Below are 20224 nucleotides of genomic sequence, written 5' to 3'. Positions count from 1 at the left end.
ACAACCTGATCCTGAATGACTTTTGGGTAAATAATAAAATTAAGGCAGAAATCAAGAAGGTCTTTGAAACTAATGAGAACAAAGATACAGTATACCAGAATCTGTGGGATGAAGCTAAGGCCATGTTAAGAGGGAAATTCATCATACTAAATGCCCACATCAAAAAATTAGAAACATCTCAAATTAACAACGTCACATCACAATGGAAAGAATAAGAGAAGCAAGAGCAAGCCAACCCCAAAGCTAGCAGAAGACAAGAAATCACTGAAATCAGAGCTGAATTGAAGGAAATCAATACACTAAAAACAATTCAAAAGATGAATGAATCCAAGAATTTGTTTTTCAAAAAATACTATGAGAGACCACAAACTAGACTAATAAAAAAAGAGAAGATCCAAATAAGCATAGTTAGAAATGACAAGGGGAACATTACCACTGATCCCACAGAAATAAAAATAACCATCACAAACTAGTATGAACACCTCTATGCACAGAAACTAAAACACCTAGAAGAAATGGATTAATTCATGCACACAAACACCCTCCCAGGACTGAACCAGAAAAAAATTATTCCCTGAACAGAACAAGAATGAGCTCCAAAATTGAATCAGTAATAAATAGCCTACCAAACAAACAAACAAACAAAAAAAGCCCAGGATGAGAGAATTACAGCTGAATTCTACTAGATACAAAGAATAGCATTCTGAATTCTGGCACCATTCTTATTGATACTATTCCAAAAAATTGAGGAGGAGGGACTCCTCCTCAACTCATTCTATAAGGTTATCAAAACCTGGCAGACACTCACACACACTCACAAAAATACTTCAGGCCAATATCCTTGATGAATACCAATGCAAAAACCATCAACAAAATACTTGCAAACTGAGTCCAGTAGCACATCAGAAAGCTAATTTACCATGAAGAAGTAGGCTTCAACCCCAGCATGCAAGGCTGGTTCAACATATGCAAATCAATAAATGTGATTCATCACATAAACAGAACTAAAGACATAAACCACATGATTATCTCAATAGATGCAGAAAAGATTTTAAATAAAATTCAACATCCTTCATGATAAAAACTCTCAATAAACTAGGTATTGAATGAACATATCTCAAAATAATGAGAGCCATCCATGACTAACTCACAGCCAACATCATAGTGGACGGGCAAAGGCTGGAATTATTTCCCTTGAAAACTGGCACAAGACAAGGAGGTCCTCTCTCATCACTCCTATTCAATATAGTATTGAAAGTCCTGGCCACAGCAATAAGGAAGGAGAAAGAGAAGGACATCCAAATAGGGAAGGAGGAATTCAAACTATCCCTGTTCACTGATTACATAATTCTAAATCTAGAAAACCCCATAATCTCAGTGCAAAAGTTCCTTCAGCTGATAAACAACTTTAGCAAAGTCTCAGAATACAAAATCAATGTACAAAACTCACTAGCATTCATGTATACCAACAACAGCCAAACTGAATGCCAAATCATGAATGCAATCTCATTAACAGTTGCCAAAAAAAGAATAAAATACCTAGGCATACAGCTAACCAGGGAGGTGAAAAATACCTACAAGAACTACAAACCACTGCTTAAAGAAATCAGAAATGATACAAGTAGAAAAACATCCCATGGTAATGGATAGGAAGAATCAATATCATTAAAATGGCTATAATGTCCAAAGCAATTTATAGATCCAATATTATTCCTATAAACTACTAATGACATTCTTCACAGAACTAGGAAAAACTATTTTAAAATTCATATGGAACCAAAAAGAGCACAAATAGTCAAGGCAATCCTAAGCTAGGGTGATTATGTTACCTGACTTCAAACTACACTACAGGGCAACAGTAACCAAAACAGCATGGTGCTGGTACAAAAACAGACACATAAACCAATGGAACAGAATAAAGAGCCCAGCAATAAGGCTGCACATCTACAACCATCTGATTTTTATGAAGCTGACAAAAACAAGTAATGGGGAAAAGACTCCCTGTTAAATAAATGGTGCTGGGATAACTGGCTAGCTATATGCAGAAGATCAAAACTGGACCCCTTCCTTATACCATATACAAAAATCAACTCAAGATAGATTAAAGACTTAAATGTAAAACCCAAAACTCTAAAAACCCCAGTTGCCTGGAAGACAACCTAGGCAATACCATCCTGTACATAGAAATGGGCAAAGATTTCATTACAGACACCAAAAACAAGTGCAACAAAAAGAAAAATTGACAAATGGAATCTAATTAAACTTCAGAGCTTCTGCACAGCAGACATCCTACAGAATGGGAGAAAATATTTGCTTCGCAAGCTATGCATCTGACAAAGTTTCAATATCCAGCATCTCTTAAACAAATTTACAAGAGAAAACAAAGAACTCCATTAAAAAGTGAGCAAAGGACATGAACAGACACTTTTCTGAAGAAGACATACATGCAGTCAACAAGCATATAAAAAAAGCTCAATATCATTGATTACTAGAGAAATACAAATCAAAAGCACAATCAGATACCATCTCACATCAGCCAGAATGGCTATTAATAAAAAGTCAAGGCTGGGCACAGTGGCTGATGCCTGTAATCCCAACACTTTGGGAGGCAGAGGCCGGTGGATCACCTGAGGTCAAGTGTTTCAGATCAGCCTGCCCAATATGCCAAAACCCTATCTCTACTAAAAATACAAAAATTAGGCCAGGCACATTGGCTCACGCCTGTAATCCCAGCACTTTGGGGGGCTGAGGCAAGTGGATCACCTGAGGTCAGGAGTTCAAGACCAGCCTGGCCAACATGCTAAAACCCTGTCTCTACTAAAAATGCAAAAATGAGGCAGACATAGTGACAGGAACTTGTAATCCCAGCTACTTGAGAGGCCGAGGCAGGAGAATCACTTGAACTCGGGAGGCAGAGGTTGCAGTGAGCCGAGATAGTGCCATTACACTCCAAACTGAGCAACAGAAGGAGACTTTGGCTCAAAAAATAAAAATAGCTGGGCATGATGGCATGTACCTGTAGTCCTAGCTACTCGGGAGTCTGAGACAGGAGAATCTCTTGAACCCGGGAGGCGGAGGTTGTAATGAGCCAAGATCGCACCACTGTCACTCCAGTCTGACAGAGTGAGACTCCGTCTCAGAAAAAAATATTTTTAGATAAATCAAAATTTAAAAAGTAAAAGTCAAAAAACAACAGATGCTATGAGGTTGCAAAGAAAAGAGAATGCTTATACACTGTTGGTTGGAGTGAAATTAATTTAACCATTATGGAAAGCAGTATGGTAATTCCTTAAAGAGCTAATAGCAAGATTACCATTCAACCCAGCAATCACATTACTGAGTGTATACCCAAAGGAATGTAAATCATTCTACCATAAAGATACATGTACGCAAATGTTCATTGCAGTTTTATTCACAATAGCAATGACATGGAATCAACCTAAATGCCCATCAATGAGATTAGATTTTAAAAAATGTGGTACATGTACACCATGGAATACTATGCAGCCATAAAAAAGAATGAGATCATATCTTTTGCAGGAACATGGATGGAGCTGGAGGCCATATATTTAGCAAACCAGTGCGGGACTAGAAAACCAAATACTGTATGTTCTTACTTATACGTGGGAGCTAAATGATGGGAACTCATGAACACAAAGAAGAGGACAACAGGCACTGGGACCAACTTGAGGGTGGAGGGTGGGAGGAGGGAGAAGAGTAGAGAAAGTAACTATTGGGTACTAGGCTTAGCACTTGGGTGATGAAATAATCTGTGCAATAAACCCCCAAGACACGAGTTTACCTTTATAACAAACCTGCACATTTGCTCCTAAACCTAAAACAAAAGTTTTTTAAAAAAGGATTATAGGCCCCATTTTAGGATGGAAGAAACTGAGGCACCAAATTCTCACAGATAGAGTAAGTTTTCCTAGTCATTATGCTCTATAAGTCTTCATTTAGTTCTTCTCCACTAATCACAAAAATTGAGTGGCTCTGTCTATTACATGTGTGATACTAAAGTTGTTGAAATGTGTGTCTAAATTATTTTCTAGAAAATTTGTATTAGTTTCCCTCTTGATGGGCAGGGTAGCAAATTGCTCATCTTCTTCCCTGGCAAAATACTAGACACACACGCACGTGTGCACATGCGCTCACACACACACACACGCACGAAGTCTGCCAAATAGGATATTAAAAAATATCCTCTTAATTTGCTTAACTTTCTCCTTCTTTGATTACTAGGGAGTTGATTTTTTTCCCCATTGGTCATTTCCCTTTCTCCTTAAATGATTTGTCAGTTCATAGACTTTGTTCAATTTCCTCTGATAACATTTTAAAATTAGTAATTTGGAAGAGCTCTTCACTGACAATTGTAAATACTTCTAGATCATATACATTTTAATTGTTTTTTAAAATTAGAATATCTTTTCTTATTTAGTTATGATGATTATAGTCATTTGGGGGCAGATCTTTCCTACAATAAGGTTTATGAATATATAAGCCTCTATATTTTCTTCAGAACATTTTTTGTTATTGAATGATTTTTAATTACATTTAATTATAAATTAGCTCAGACTGATTATTTAATTACATACTGATTTAGTTATAGATTAGTTCAGATTGGCTTCTTTAACTTGGTAATATGCCTTCAAGTTTCTCTCATATTTTTCATGACTTAGTAGTTCATTTCATTTTAGCACTGAGTAATATTCCATTGTCTGGACGTGCCACAGTTTATTCTTTTACCTACTGAAAAGTGTCTTGTTTGTTCAAAGTTTCAGAATTATGAATAAAGCTGCTACAAATATCAGTGTACCGGTTTTTGTATAGACATAAGTTTTCAACTCCTTTGGGTAAACACCAAGAGGTGTGATTGCTGAATCATACGGTAAGAGTATGCTTCGTTTTGTAAGAAACTGCCAAATTGCCTCCCAAAGTGGCTGTGCCATTTTTCATTCCCACCAGCAATCAACAAGATTTGTTGCTCTACCTTCGCCAGCATTTGGTGTTGTCAGTGTTCTGGATTTGAGCGATTCTAATAGGAGAGTAGGGGTATTTCACCACTCTTTTACTTTATATATTTCCCTGATGACATATGACATTGAGCATCTTTCTATATGCTTATTACCTCCTGTGTATCTTTGCTAGTGAGAGGACTGTTAATGTTTTTGACCCTTTTTTTTCAGTCAAGTTGTTTGTTTTCTTATTGTTAAGTATTAAGTGTTCTTTATATATTTTGGATAACAGTCCTTTATCAGATATGTCTTTTGCAAATATTTCCTCCGGGTTTGTGGTTTGTGTTTTCACTCTCTTAACAGTATCTTTTGTGAGGTAAAAAAGTTCTTAATTTTAATGAAGTCCAGCTTATCAATTCTTTCTTTTATGGATTATACCTTTGTTGCTGTATCTAAAAAGTCATCACAAAACCCCAAATTGGCTGGATTTTATCCTATGTAATGTTCTAGGAGCTTTAGAGTTTTGTGTTTTACATTTAGGTCATTTGTTTATTTATTTACAGATGAACTCTCACTCTGTCGCCCAGGCTGGAGTGCAGTGAATGGCATGATCTCGACTCACTGCAGCCTCTACCTCCCAGGTTCAAGCAATTCTCCTGCCTCAGCCACCCAAGCAGCTGAGACCACAGGCATGCACCACCATGCCTGGCTAATTTTTGTATTTTTGTCAGAGACGGAGTTTCACCATATTGGCCAGGCTGGTCTCAAACTCCTGACCTCAGGTGATCCATCCACCTCAGCCTCCCAAAGGGCTGGGATTAGAGGTGTGAGCCACCACATCCAGCCTATCATTTACTTTTAGTTAATTTTATTAAGAGTATAATGTCTGTGTCCAGATTTATATTTTTGCTTATGGCTGTCCAGTTGTTCCAGGATCACTTACTGAAAAAGCTATTTTTTCTCCATTTTATTACCTTTGCTCTTCTGTCAAAAATCAGTTTCTGGGCTCATTATTTTGTTTCATTGATCTATTTGTCTATTCTTTTACTGATATCACACTACCTTCATATAATAGCATTATACTAATTCTTGAAATTGGATAGTGTCAGTCCTAAGATTTTGTTGTTCTTCAATATTATGTTGGCTATTCTGGGTCTTTCGCCTCTCTATATAAACTTTAAAATTAGTTTGTTGATATCCATAAAATAAGTTGCTGGTATTTTAATTGATATTGCACTGAATACATAGATCAGTTTGAGAAGAACCTAATATCCTGACTGTATTGAGTCTTCTTATCAATGAACATGAAATATCTCTCAGCCAGGTGCAGTAGCTCAGTCCTATAATCCTGGAATTTTGAGAGGCTGATATGGGCAGATTGCCTGAGCCCAGGAGTTTGAGATCAGCCTGGGCAACATGGTGAAACTCTGTATCTACAAAAGATATATATATATCTACAAAAGATATATACATATATATGTATATATCTACAAAAGATATCATTTATATCTATCTATCTTTTGTAGATATAGATCTTTTATAGATATATCTATAGAGATATACATCTATATAGAGATATAGAGAGAGAGATATAGATCATATATATATATATATATCTCTCTCCAGGCATGATGGTGTGTGCCCGTAGTCCCAGCTACTAAGGAGGCTGAGGTGGGAGGTTCACCTGAGCCCAGGAGCTCTGATTGTGCTACTGCCCTCCATCCTGAGTGACAGAGTGAGACCCTGTCTAAAAAACAAAACAAAAAAATTCTATTTAGTTCTTTTTTTATTTCTTTCACCAGAGTTTTGTACTCCTCCTCCTATTGAGCTTATACATATTTCATTAGGTTTATACCTAAGTACTTCCTTTTGTGTGCTAATGTAAATAGCATTGTGTTCTTAATTTAAAAGTCCACTTGTTAATTCCTGGTATATAGAAAAGCAATTGACTGTGGGTATTACTCTTGTATTCTGCAACTGTACTGTAATCATTTATTAGTTTCAAGGATTTTTTGTGTCAGTTCTTTTGGATTCTCTAGTCAATCCTGTCATCTGCAAACAAAAACAGCTTTATTTCCTCCTTTCCAATCTGCATATGTTTTCTTTCTTTTTCTTGTCTTATTCCATTAGCCAGGCCTTCCAGTATGATATGAAAAATGATATCTGTAAGTGATATCTGAAAAATGATTACTGAAAGGGGGCATCTTTGCCCTTTTTTTTTTTTTTTTTTTTTTTACTTTTTGAGAAAGGCTCCTTCTGTCACCCAGGCTAGAGTGTAGTGGTACCATCTTGGTTCACTCCAACCACCACCTCTTGGGCTCAAATGATCCTCCTGCCTCAGCCTCCTGAGTAGCTGAGACTACAGGTGTGCACCACCATACCCTGTTAATTTTTTTAATCTTTTGTAGAGACAGGGTTTCACCATGTTGTAATTGGCCTGCTTTGGCCTCCCAAAGTGCTGGCATTACAGGCATGAGCCACCATGCGCGGCCCTTGTCTTGTTCCTGATCTTAGTGGGAAAGCATCAAGTTTCTAATGTGTGATGGTTATGTGTGATGTTAGCTGAAAGATACTTACAGATATTATTTATCAGGTTGATGAAGTCCTACTCTATTCCTAGTTTGTGGAGAGTTTTTATTATGAAACAGTGTTACATTTTGTCAAATGCTTTTTATGCTCTACTGATATTAGGTGATTTTTCTTCATTAGTGTATTGATGTGATGTGTCACATTAATTGATTTTTGAGTGTTGAGTTAGCCTTGCTCAACTGGAATATAATTCATTTTATACATTATTGGGTTTGATTTGCTAATATTTTATTGGAAATATTTGCATCTATGTTGATAACAGATATTGGTCTTTTATTTGTTTGTTGTTTTTCTTATAATGTCTTTGGTTTGAGTAATAGGGTAATGCTGGCTTCAATGAATGAGTTAGAAAGTATTCCTTCTGTTTCTATTTTCTGAAAGAGATTTTAGAAAATTGGTATAGTTGACGATTACCAAAACTTACTTTATGAAAGAGAAAAATCAAAATTAATTTGAATCTTCAGTCACTATTTAATATAAATTAAAATTGTTGACAGTTAAATATCTATTTTAAAATATTATTCCATGTTTATTCATGTCTTTCCCATTTATTCTTGAGTAAATTTTACATTTCTGTTGAGTCAGATTTGATTGACTAGTATATAGTATTTATTCTGGTAATGATTCTCATCATATACATTTTTTTAATGTAGAGAACAAGAATGAAACAGCAAATGAACAGGATCTTTGCTTCGAAATTTCAAAATCCCCTGACTTCTATGGTTGATAGTATTGTGGAAGAAACATCCAAACCAAGTTATTTTGACTGATGCTCTTTCCCCGTTCTCCAGAAAAGAGATCTAGCCAAGAGCTTCAAAACATATAATGAAGAATTGATAGAGCTAAAAATACAGAGAAAGCCAAAATTATTTTTGGGGACTTCACACCACCATTAGTAATTCCAATAACGAATAGACAGAAAATCAGCAATGTTCAAACACTTGCAATTAAATAGCACAGTTCTAAATAACCCATGGGTCAAAGAGGAAGTCTCAATAGAAATGAAAAATGCACTAATTCTATTGGCAATAGATATCTCATCTGAAACCAGGAAAATTAGAAGGAAATGGCTAAATACTTTTCAAGTTTTGGAAGGAATAAAAAAGCCTCTGAACCACATATTTAAAATCTGGCAAAACTATCCTTAAGGAATAAAATAGACAAATCTGCAATTATAGTTGTGGACTTCAATACATCCTTCTCAGTAACTGATGGAACTACTAAATATAACATTAACAAGCATACAGAAGATCTGGACAACACAATCCATCAAAGGGAACCAACTGACATACATAGAACGCATCAGCGTTTAACAACAGCAAAATACAATTTAAGTGCTCCTGGAACACTCACTAAAATAGCCCATATCCCAGGCCATGTAACAAACTTTAACAAATTTAAAAGAACTGAAACAATACATAGTACATTCTCTCATGACAATGAATTCAAACTATATATCAACAGCACAAAGATAAAGGAAAACCTCAACCTATAAATGAAGCAGCACACTTCTAAATAACTTACAGATCAAAGAAGTCTCAAGGAAACTTTAAAACTAAATAGAAGTAAGTAAAAATGAAACTATAGTATAGAAAAACAATCAATTGTACACACAGAAAATAGCAGTACTGAAAAGACAAACTAATTTCATTAAATACTAACAATAGAAATAAGAAAAGAATCCAAGTGAGTAACCTAAGTTTCTGTCTTAGGAAACTAGAAAGAGAAGATCAAATAAACCCAACCTAGCAGAAGGGAGGAAATAATAAGGAAAAGAGCAAATATCAACAAAATTGAAAATTGGAAAAAATAGAGAAAATCAGTGAAAGAAAAAAGACAGTTACTAAAAAAATTGGTGAAATTAAAACATCTCTAGAAAGATTGAAGATAATAAAAAGAGAACAGACACAAATCACAAAAACAGAAGTGAAGTAAGATCCTACATCAATGAAACAGCATGAGAATACTATGAGTATTTGTGCATTCATTAATGCTACAACTTTGAAAGAAATAGATCTATTATTTGAAAACTGCAGACAAACACCTGGAAAAGAGTTTGGCAGTTTTTTATAAAACTAGACGTGCAACTATCACAAAATCCAGTGGCCTATTCCAGAGAAAAGAAAACTTACGTTCACACTGAAACCTCTACAAGATGTTCACAGTAGCTTTATTCAAAATAGACAAAAATGAGAGATAACCCAAATGTCCTTCAACAAGTGACTAGTTAAAGAAACTGTGGACACTGTGGTGGTACATCCATTCCATAATATATTCCCACAACAAAGAGGACACACAACAGCTTGGATGAAAATCAAGCGAATTTTGTATTATTGATATTGTATTGTAGTTATCCAAGATGACACCATTGATAGAAACCAGGTGAAAGGTACACAAGACCTCCTCGTACATTTTTAACAATTTATTCTGAATCTATAATCCTCTCAAATAATTTTTAAATAATATCATTTTTAAAAAGCAAGTTCTGCAGATGGTGGTCACTGTGCCTCACATTCTCCATCTCTGTTCTTTAGGTATATTTAAGACAATAATGAGTAGCTTCTTACTGTTGTGCTAGGGATTGTAGAATAGACTCCCTGGATTTGAGCTTAATGTGAATCAAGACCTAAATAAATGTGCCCTTGGGATGCTGAACTGGTGTCAAACTTCACAGCTGAATGATGTCACAGCTCAGCTCAAAACCCTTCAGGGGCTTCCTATGATTTTCTTAGTGAAAGCCATTATTGTAAACTGATATATAATAACTAACATGATCTGATCTCCTGCCACTTCTCAGAATCTCTTACATTTATCAACATCCAAATATATACTCGAATTATTTTTCAAATATAAGGACATAATTTAACCATTCTAAAAGGTAAAGACATTTGTAAGGGGAAAGTAGCACCGGCCATAGATTTCCTTATAGATACATTCAACTTTGGAAGGCAGAGAAACAATACTTACAGAAGTACTTGATAAATGGAGTTCAGTATTTTGACTGATTTTTACATATGAGAGAATTCAGGGACTCCAGCACTTCTGAGCCCTTCTCGAAGAAAATGGAAGATTATAAACTGTAGCCATCCAAGTAACAAAGGCAGAAACCACAACAAAATAATTGAACAAGAGCATTCAGTTCTTACCCATGAGGCCAGGGCTAAAATAAACATAAGAATTATGGCTGAAGAACAGAAAGGAAGTATCATATGAAATAAATATGTAGAAATACCATGTTTAATAAAAATTGAGGATGGTAAATGAAAGAAAAGAGGTAGTAAAATGGATTCCTTTTTGTGATAGTCTCAATATATCAGTTAAAACAAGTTGGTCGAGCCACATTGATATACACAGATTTCAAGGTATAAAGTTAAAACTCAAGTTTGGGTGATATAAGAGAGAGAATGAGAGAAAATATCCTTATTCTGTCATTGCTAATACTGGTGAGTCAATATAGACTCACTAGTATAATACATGTATGAAGAACTAGGTGGTCAGTTAATCATTAGAAAAAAAACCTCAGACCTTCCAAATCATCATTGAAAAAACTCAGACCTTCCAAATCACATTAAACTAAAACATTAATAATGACCTTAGAGTAAAATAATGTTGAGGAAAAGAAAAGGGAAGAGGAGGAAAAATATGTCTTGAGTAGTAAGAATAAGCCTGTCATATTAATAAAGGTACTAAACTGATATGGACCACACTCATAGGTGAAGATCATGACAGGATCATAAAGAAAACTCCAACCTCCTATTCAGGAAACATGAAAAAACAGCTAAAACCAAGTAATTACAAAACGAAGTGCAAAGGCTACTGTGAATGGGGAACTGCTCATGCCCACAATAAAGTTGAATTCAGCATAAGGTTATTAAATGAAATAAAGGTACTGATATTTATTGCATATATTAAATACGATTTTTTTAAGTTTTCAGAAAGAATGGGAGTTTACCGACCACATAATTTCTATGACTCATCCACATCTGTGACTCTAAGTCTATCCAAGCCATAAGATACTGTCCTGCTTCAGCCATCAGCATCACTTGGGGGCCATATGAATTCCACATCCCCATTCTATATTCATAAGGAACCAGAGCTGGAGCCAAGTGGGGAACTTCCACACAGGGACAAGCTCAGCAGGTGGTTCTTATGCATCAGATCACTCAGGCATGGACAGACCGGTACTAGAAAGGCATATACATATTCAAAAGAAACTTCAATTGCAGCTAAATAAACCTATTCTCACTGTCTCATAACTTCAAAGTGAGTAATTTTGAAGTAGAGCTAGAAGAAACTTGGCATGTCATTCTCATCTTGAATAAATGGGACAATTCACATCATACGATGAGTTTAATATGATTTTAAGACAAGAATATGTGGCTTTTTTCTGGTTTGCTTATTAAAAGTACAAGACAGGACAGTATATTTTGTCCTCTCAAAAAAGAAAGAAAGATTTGTGATTTATTGATATGCTTAAGTAGATTTGAATTGAATTCCCAAGGTTCGGGAAACTATAGTTGCAGCTTTCCAAGAAAAGCAGTATAAAAATATTCTGTTACTGACATTTCTACAAAGAATATTATGAAATTTCATGTCAAGGACACAGATGCTGTTCAGTTACTGTAAGTTACTATTTGCAAATCTAGTTTTTGTCCCCATTTGCTGAAACATTCTGTGACTAGGGAACTTCCATTTAGGGACTTGGCTTTGGGGCCTTTGCACCCGGACTCACATGTCTCTTCAACTTCTTGGAGTCTTGCTTTTGTCATCTGTTACAAAGCCCAAATAACAGGGTTTTAGGATCAGAGATAGCATATATAAAAGGTCTAGAGAGTGCCTATTACATGGATGGCGTTTGTTGAGCTGTGCAGTGAAGACATTTTCCACAGACTTTTTTCAGATGAGCCTTGAGCCAAGCAAACTGTCACCCTTCTATGTTCCAAGCCAGAGAACATTTTGTCAGCATCTCCCGTGTGTTAATATTTGAGCAGAACTCCTGGGTCCACCACTATAAGGAAAACATCATGCCCCATAAAAGAACTTACAGTCACTAGTTTCCTCACAAATGTGATACCTAAGAATGGAAATCTGCTTATCTTTTACCAAGCTATTGGCTCTTAGGAAGCCAAGTCATGAGACTGCAAAGCTGCTCTTCACTGCTGTCTGACATAGAATGAATTTGGGTTATGGAAAAGAAAGGGAACAGGAAGTTTGCCCTTTTTTTTGTTTTCTAACAGAGTGAAATCAAAGGAGTAATTAACCATGAGATTAGCATGGCAATGTTTAGCTTTATAACCACACATTTTGGTAAAATGAACACCAAAAAGTCAATAGCAAAATATTAATGCCATGTCACACTGCTACAGAAAGTGCTAACAGTGCACAATGGACTGGAAAGTTGGGATGCAAATTCTTGGAAAATTAGTAGGTATCTTTTATAAGTTATTATATCAATCCACTACTTTAATAGTTTGAAAGGACTCCAGAGAATATGTAGCTCAGTGTTCACATCTCATCAGTGGAGAATCACAAACTAATAAGTTATTCTTCGCTGTTTAGGGTCACACTATTAGTATACGAGCCAGAGCTGGCTCAGGACACCTTACACCTCCCCCAGGGTCTCCTCTCTCCTGTTTAGACCGCTCTGCCTCCCTCAGCAAGACGTAAGTTCCAAAAGGGTTCATCTGGTGCAGAAACAAAATGAATGACACTTTCTTTTAAAATATACTAGCAGCATTCTGCCATCTTGGATGACCACACTTTAGTCATTTTTCTCTACAATTTAGAAAGAGATAATGGCATTTCGGCATATAGTTCTAAACCTTCAATGATTGCTACCCACAAAGTCTCTGGCTCTATCTAGCAGTCATTAGATATTCCAAAACTGCCTCGAATTGGAGCCCTGTGGTTTTAATAGCAGCTTTATTGACATATGTTCTTTATTTAGGAAAAAAAAAAAAAACTTAATTGATAGAAGAAAAGAAGGCTTAGCTGCTGTAACAGGAAGCTAAGATACTATGTATATGAAAGCCAAAGTAGAACTTTTTTGGATACAGACTGAGAGAAATCATGTGAACCAATTGAGGACTCCATCTGGCTGCATCCAGAGAGAAAGTTTAAGAATATTTGAAAGCAGGTAAAGAAGAGAAAGAGGGGAGAGCTCTCTGTTGGCAGAGGGTAAGCATGTACACACCCCAGATACAGAGGGACGTTGTCAGAATGGTTTCCTCTACAGAGAGGGAGGCTACAGAACGTAGCAACTGTGGCATCTGACCTCAAGGTTAAGACAATTACGTTCATCTTACTGTATTTTTTAGTAACATCTGTGCTATCTCCACATTTGTTATACTCAACAATTTTGTGTTGATCATAGCTTGGGGAATGAGGAGAGACCTCGATCACACTCTTACTCATAGGCACCTAGAGATGGCTGGAGCAGCCAGCAGGAGCAGTGTTCATCACACGCAAATCAGCCCTGGATTATGGAGGGAGAAGACTCGGGATCGCCAAGATAATGTGGACATCTTAGCTGGGTGATAACCCTGAGAAATCACGAGAGACACTCAGGTTGTTTCACAGATAAATGTTGGCAGGACTCAGTGATTTCTTCCAGCCACTGGCGAAGAGGTGAACCCCGGAGATGCAACCATTCAGAACAGCTCATTTCTCTATGCGTTTTCATATTAACATGACATTTTCCATTGGGTGGCTTTGTCAGTATGAATTTCAGTATCAATACCTTTCAATCATATATACGTTTTATCATGAAAGCACAAGCCTAGCTTGAGTTTTAAAGGTAGGCACAAACTATGCAATTCTTACAGGAAGAAATAAACTAAAACAAACAAAAACAGGCAAGTAATGTTCATGGCTCAGTGTGTTTCATTTCAGGATGAAGAGATAGACAGAAACTCAGTTTGGTTTGACTGAAACTAGAGTACCTTAAAATGAAAAGGGCAGTAGTGCAAATAGCAAGGTAGTTCAACAGCCTTTGCAAGTCTCCAAAAATCATATAATTTATATAGCTTTTTACATTGCTTTTTATCTAAAGATGTCATACAATATATCTATAAATTTCCTAACTCAACATATCAAAGATGTTTTAAAATGGCATTTTGACGATTTTTTGATGTCATGTGAGTGTACAGAGGTACTTTGTTTTCAGATATTTATATGAAACAGAGGGTGACTCCCTAGTTTCATGGAGGTTCAGTAGTGAGATGGGAAAGATATGGACCACATGCTGTATAATTATTAACAGAGCCCTGGCTTAATTACTTCAAGACCCTTAATCTTCCTGGAATTATACATCTCATTTGTAAAGTAAGAAAATGAGGCTATGCTATCTTTAAAGTTTTGTTTGGCTTTTTCAAGACATAATAGGGACAAGAATAAGGAATGGTCCTTTACGTCAACTCTGGGAACTCAAGGTTATGCTGTAACAAAGTAGGAAAATATAAAGCTGTATTGACTCTGTGCAAGAAGGTTTAATTACTTAACCACTAAGGAGGTCGTTTTAAGGTGACATTCCTGTAACTTAGCAGGAATTCCCTGGAAATGGACCCAGAGCCGTGAGAAGCAATCCAACGTATTTTGTAGTATTTGGATAAATGTCAAAAAGCTGAAAGCCTGACATTTTAATTTTTGTTTTATTTTGTTTTTATTTTGTCCATACAATGATTATGAACTTAAAGGAGTATAACCTGACAGAAACAAAACAAAACAAAACAAAAACTCTGAACAGGTATATTGTTGTGTTTTTTCATAGCTTATAGGATACCAAAGAGCAATGATAGTGCTGTGTAGATCCAGAGAGAAAACCCAGAACCCAGTGGAAGGCTGCGTAGGTTTTTAATAGGAAGGCAAGATGCGTAAGAAGCTCCCCTCGGCTAGAGGCACTGGCCTTGGAAGTAATGAGTTTGTGCTCGAGACAAAGGCTTGAGAACCAGGCACTGGGATTTCCCAAACACTGATGATGCCAGCACTTTGCATTGATGTTCGTGAGAGATTTCGATGTGTAGTTTTGTTTTAATAATGTCACTATCTTGTGTTGCTAAAAAGACAATGTTGATCCTATAGAATAGTTAAAAAGTGTTTATGTCTACATTTTAGAATAAATTGTGTAGAACTCATGTTATTTTTAATTAAATATTTGTAAGATTCACCAGTGAAACCATCTGGGACTGGTGTTTTTTAAAAATATGTAGAAATTATTGATTTAATTTTAATAGATACAAACATATTCAGTTAACCTATTTCTCCTGATGTGAGTTTTGCTATTTTGTGTGCCTAAGTATACCTGAAGTATCATAGTCGGCTTCATGCTATTTCTTTATTATTGTTTTAATGTCTTCAGAGTATTTGGTAATAACCCCTCTTTCATTCCTGCTATCAGTAATTATCTTTTTTAAAAATTTGTCAGTCTTGCTAGAGGTTTATCAGTTTTATTAATCTTATTATAGAACCAGCTCTGTTTCATTGATTTTTCTTTGTTGTTTTACTGTTTTAATTTATATTAATTTCTACTCTTATCTTTATTATTTCCTTCTCGTTGCTTACCTTGTATTTTGTTCTTCTTTCTCAAGGTAGATATTTAGGCCATTGATTTAAGATTTTTCTCATTTCTAATGTAAGCATCTACTGGTATACACTTTTCTGTCAGTACTGCTTTAGTTCCATCCCACAATTTTGGTCTGTTGCAGATTTATTTTTATTCAGCCTCATGCATTAAAAAAAAATTCTGATATTTCTTTCCTGGGTATCAGATGGTGTTATAACTTTTGCTTAAATAATTAAATACAATTAATAAAATTTATAATAAAAGGGATAATTGTATTTACAGTCATAGGTCAATGATAAAGACACATTCTAAGAAATGCATTATTAGGCAATTTCATTTTTGCGTGAACATCACAGAGTGTACTTGCACAAACCTAGATGGTACAGCCTACTATACACCTGGGCTGTATGGTAGAGCTGATTGCTCCTAGGTTACAGACCTGAAAAGCATGTTACTGTTCTGAATTCTGTAGGCAATTATAACACAATGGCAAGTATTTATGTATCTAAACATATCTAAACATTGACAAGGTACAGAAAAAAATACAGTATAAATGATAAAAAGAAGTGGTACATTTGTATAGGGCACTTACCATGGATGGCACCTGTAGGGTGGAAGTTACTCTGGGTGAGTTAGTCGGTGAGCGGTGAGTAAATGTGAAAATCTAGGACATTAGCGCACACTACTGTAGACTCTGCAAACACTGTACACTTAAGCTGCACTGCATTTCGTGAAAAATAATTTTGCTACAGTGTCACAACAGCTATAACGTCACTAAGCAACAGGAATTTTTCAGCTCCATTTTAATCTTATTGGACCACCATCACATAAGCAGTTTGTCATTGACAGAAATGTCTTTATACAGCATGTGACTGTACCTATATTTTGCTCTTTCCATTGTTCCATGTTCCTTCCTGCTGCTTCAAGTTCCCCTCTTTCATCAATTTTTTTCTGTTGGAAGAACATATTTTAGGCAATCTTTAAGAATAAACCTGCTAAAGACAGATTCCTTTATTTTCTCTACATCTGAGATGTTTTTATTTCTCTTTCTTTCCTGAAAAATACTTTTATTGGGTATATAAACACAGTTAACAGTTCTTTTCTTTCAGCCTTTAAAGGGCATTGTGCCATGTCCTTCTCTTTTCCTTGGTTCTAATGAGAAATCTGATGTCATTTTAATTGGCGTTCCCTTGTAGGTAACATGTCGATCCTCTCTGGCTTCTTTTAAATTTTTTTTATTTGTTTTAGAACTTCAATTATGATATGTCTTAGTATCCAGAAATGGGGGTTTGTTCAGTGTCTTGAATTTTTAAGTGTGTATCTTTTGCAAAATTTTTCAAGTCTTCAGCCATTAATTATTCCACTGTATCATTTTTTTCAGTCTGTTTCTATCTGTTGTTCAGATTGGGTGAATTCTAATTTTCTGTACTCAATTTCACATGTTTTATCTTTTTCATTTGCACTCTACTATTGAATACATCCAGCAATTTTTTCTGTTATTGTATTTGTCAGTTTTATAATTTGATCCTGTTCTTTTTTATGACTCTATTTCCTTGCTGAAATTCTCTCTAATACATTTGCCTCTAATGGACTGTCATAGAATGTTTGATAGCTGTTTTAAAACCCTTGTCAGGTAGTTCCCACACCTGATTCTGTTGATTTTGGCATGTCTCAAACCCATAATCTCAGCATCTTTACTGAGGGTTGTTTAGAATATTTTTTACTGCTAAAAATAGTACCTAACCTCAGTAAACAGGGGACGATTGCATGCTTAGCTGAGAGATAGTATAAAACTACAGGTTATATGTTTAAAAAGTATCTTCTTAAAATTGAACGTGGTTTTAAAAAGTCAAAACCTGATGGATAAAATGAATAATCTACAGGAAAAATCTGCGCCTCTACAAGGAATATAAAGAAATACTTTACGATTATTCTCTTGAGTAAAAGAAAAGAATGGGCTACAGTCAGAGGTTGACAGAGAGTATGATCTTAAATGAAGAGTGGTGGTAAATTTCCTAGTGAGTCACCAGATACAGAAGAATAATTGCTGCATATTTGAGGCAGAGGATCAAATAGTAAATAAAATCCATGTAGGATTTAACAGCTCGCAAGGAATGGTATGGAACAGGCTGACACTCACATCTATTTCTAAAGGAAAATGGAAAGAAAATTCACAAGAAATTGGAAAATGGGGGTAGAGCTCACAGCTTTTTTGTTGTACCTTTTCAGTGGGAAGCATGGTCTGGCAAGCAAGATATAAAACATCATGTATAACTGGTCATCAGCAGCTTTGGGAAACATAATCTACAAACAGAAAAGAGAATCCACCTTGTGACCAGAGAGAACAACAGAATAGAAGGAGGCATGATGTGTCCAGTGGTGTCTAAGGCAGCAGAGCCCTGATCCTATAGCACCTCTGGCTGCCAGAGTGTGGTACAAGCTGACTCTGGATTGGACCTTGCACGTGCTGCTGTACCAGGCCACCTGTGCAATTCCCTTTAGTTTCCTCCCACCTGAATTTCCTCAGTGGCAACGTTAATAATTTTATCTTGAAAGTTAGTCCAAAATAGCATGTGTCCAGTTGGTCCTAAATGAAGAATAAGCATTTTGAGGGATGTTCTCTTTATTCCAGCACATTTTCCCTCCTGCCCATGTGTTCTGAAGCCTGCCCATCCAGGGACGATGCTGCATGCAGACTCCTTCCCCATCCAATTTTCCAGCGGGGCCTGGCTCTGACCTTCAGACAGACGTGTACAAACACCTGCCGACTGCCCTCTGGGTGGCCACCAGATACCTACAGCTCCACAATGAAAAGTTCCAAAACGGAAACATTATCTCCCCCAAAACCACCACCTCTGTTCTGTGCTTTCTTAGATTCTGTATGTGTATTTGCCATCCGTTCATCACAAGGTCCAACTCTCAGTCAAAGTGTCCACCTCTCTCCTTTAAGTCCACTGCCTAGTATTCACTTCTCATGTGCAGATCTGCTGGTTCAAGGCTGAGTCCCCACCTTCTTCCCTAACTCACACAACAAGCCAATACTGCCCCTACCCTAAATCATCCCAGGGCCAGGTACCAGGCGACCAGAGACCACCCTATGCTGTGTACCCACCCCTGCCTTTACTTCCCCACAGAAGCCTCAATACAGGCTCTGGCTAGGCCCTTCCTCATTCTATCTTCTGTCTCCTGACCTCCCTGAGCTTCCCGCATGGCCCTGCGTAGTGTGGTGTGCCCCTCCTCCTGGGAAACAGAAACAATAAATTTTCTTTCAGTGGCACTAACCTCTATGTGTAGTCACTCGGTCACTTCCAGAAACTAAACTCTGTTGACTACAAAGGAGATGCCCTCCTTTTGCCATCACAGAATGAGATTGAGGATAAGGCATATCAGAATTCGGGGATGTAGTCTCAGCCTTAACTCTCATTACTTTGTGGTGGTGTTTAAGGATGTCTGCCAACTCAGCTTATCAAGAAAGCAGTGATATGTGAGGAGACACACTAGACAAGGTGCAAAATATATAGTAAGTGTCGCTTCCCCAAGGAGATGTGTCAGAGCACACGAGCCTCCCTCTACCGCATGCTGCACCCTCCTTCCTCCCTCTGGACACCAGTGAGGGTAAAAATCACCTGGCCTGCAAAGTTCTTTGACAACTGGCCCTTGTTGAGTATGTGCTGTGAACTACACACAGAGGCGAGTGGAATCGATGTGTGTGTGCTTGTGGTGGTGCATACACTTCCTGTGACTCTCTGGAGGGTCAGTGCTTACAGATGTGCTAAATATGATGGAGCTCACCCCTGCAGGGCCAAGTCAGGGTCTGTGCTATCTCTGCTGTTTTCACAACTCCATCCTGGCTCCCCAGGAAAACCACAATAAAAGTCAGTCTTGGTTGGGTGCAGTGACTCACGCCTGTAATCCCAGCACTTTGGGAGGCCAAGGCGGGCAGATCACTTGAGGTCAGGAGTTCGAGACCAGCCTGCCAACATGATGAAACCCCACCTCTACTAAAAATACAAAAATTAGCCAAGTGTGGTGGCAGGTACCTGTAAAACCAGCTACTCAGGATGCTGAGGTAGGAGAATCACTTGAATGTGGGAGGCATAGGTTGCAGTGAGCAGAGATA

This window comes from Theropithecus gelada, chromosome 3 (genome assembly GCF_003255815.1).
Source record: "Theropithecus gelada isolate Dixy chromosome 3, Tgel_1.0, whole genome shotgun sequence".
NCBI lineage: Eukaryota > Metazoa > Chordata > Mammalia > Primates > Cercopithecidae > Theropithecus > Theropithecus gelada.
Note: the sequence above shows the minus strand (reverse complement) of the source record.